This window comes from Asparagus officinalis, unplaced genomic scaffold (assembly GCF_001876935.1).
Source record: "Asparagus officinalis unplaced genomic scaffold, Aspof.V1 AsparagusV1_Un106, whole genome shotgun sequence".
Classification (NCBI taxonomy): domain Eukaryota; kingdom Viridiplantae; phylum Streptophyta; class Magnoliopsida; order Asparagales; family Asparagaceae; genus Asparagus; species Asparagus officinalis.
This window is the reverse complement of record NW_017972372.1, coordinates 282856-284627: the sequence shown is the minus strand read 5'-3', so window position 1 is coordinate 284627 and position 1772 is coordinate 282856. Positions and strand designations below refer to the sequence as shown.

Sequence of the window (1772 nt, the reverse complement as noted above, 5' to 3'; positions counted from 1 at the left end):
ACTTTACACTAGGGGTGGAAACGAATCGAATCTGAACAAATAGTGTCTTATTCGAATTCGAATTCGGCTCAAATAGCACTATTCGTATTTGTGTTTGAATTCGACTCGAATAATATTCAAAATTCGAATTCGCTTCGTTTAGATGTGTATGTGTTCGGTAACTATTCGCGAACATTCAATTAACAATATTTCATGGTTTTGATATCAAGTTATTCATCAACTATTCGATATTTATTCGCCAATTATTCGAAAATCAATATATTTGAAATCTACAACAATATAGCAATTACCAAGTTACCAACTTACCCAGTAGGTCAGTATTACATTACTATTCAAATTCGACTCGAATAGTACATAAATCAACATGTGTCATCGTTTCAATTGCTTAAAAACCAAAACAGAATAAAAATACTAAATTTCACACTGAATCAATACCCAAATATCTTGATTTCCCATCCTAAAATCATAGGTCATGAAAGATTTTTAACATTAAATGATTTTGATCAATTTTAACAGAGTGGACTTTAATAATGGATACTTGAACATCAAGTTCCAATGAGAGTTTTTTGCACCAAATCTTTCCCAAATGACATTGTCTCTGGTTATAAGTTCTTTTTTATCATAGGACATAATTTATGGATTTTATGTGGAAGCTGATCTTCATTAGTTGAGTTTATTTTTACAGGGTGACATCTTTAGCAAGTAATTCATAAATGTCTCTTCTATTTTCATTCAGTCCCATCTGTTTCTTTGTCATTGAGATTTCTTCTTTTCATTTCAGGTGCTTCTTCTTTGGTGATACATCTTCAAAAAGTGATCCCATACCTTCAGCTTATACGATTACTTTCTTAAGGAATACTATCAGTTGAAGCATACCTAACCGCCCAATCACGAAATCCACATTCATCTATGTGATATTTCTTATCCGAGGACAAAGTTGTAGCTTTATTTATCAAACAAAGCACACAACTTCTCTCAAGTTCAGAACTTCTAAAGATACTACTAGCACACAATGATTTATGTCACTCGCCCAACTGCCCAGTCACTTAAGCATACTAATGACTCCTATTTTTAAGGCCGAGCAAATCAAATGACCATCAGAGCATCATTGATAACTAACGGTATCGCTAATGACTGCGCCGGATTAGGTAGTAAAGATGAGAGTTCACCTCTGATAATTAAATGAAGCTGGTTGAAACTACAGATCCGCAAGGGATGAGATCAGATTTTGTGCAGAATTATCTGCAAAAGGCATAAAGAAGCAATCTTTAGCAATTAGTATAAATTAAAAATCAAGAATAATGGTAACTTTTAAGCTTCAACTTACATTTTTTTATGATTCGAGGGGGAAGACGGTCGACGGAGGAGTAAACGACGATCTTCGAGGGAGGAGTCGACGACGAGCTTCGAGGGAGAACAGTGAAAACCCAAACCCTAGAATCAACTTGGAGTCGGATCTGAAGGAGGAGAGAGGAGAGAGGAGCCGATCTGGAGTCAGATCGGAAGGAGGAGGATAGAAAAAAAAGGAGATAATTGCGATTTATTAAGTGAAATCCCTAGCCCTACATTCTTAAAACACTGAATAAATTAGTGCCCACGCGATGAGACCAGGGCCCCACTTGTAGACGTCCTCGTCGCACGCACGGTGATTTTTAGAAATTTAGAAGTCGCGTGCCCCACGAGCATGGGGGTTTGGTGGAATAAAAATAAGGGAAAATTGCTTGGGGGAACCAAATTAAATTGGGTCATTCATCACCACCCCAAGCCCAAAA

General features: G+C 36.6%; 1 protein-coding gene across 1 annotated transcript in view; it reads right to left on the bottom strand.

Annotated features, from left to right (window-relative positions):
- LOC109827282 (obtusifoliol 14-alpha demethylase) overlaps window positions 1-1554 on the bottom strand; it is a 9494-nt gene extending 7940 nt beyond the window's left edge. The window contains exons 1-2 of the mRNA XM_020394277.1: window positions 1328-1554; window positions 1170-1242 (exon numbers count right to left, since the gene is read on the bottom strand). The gene's annotated coding sequence lies outside the window, so the exon portion shown is untranslated. The remainder of the gene's footprint in view (window positions 1-1169; window positions 1243-1327) is intronic.
- Between the last annotated feature and the right edge of the window lie 218 nt (window positions 1555-1772).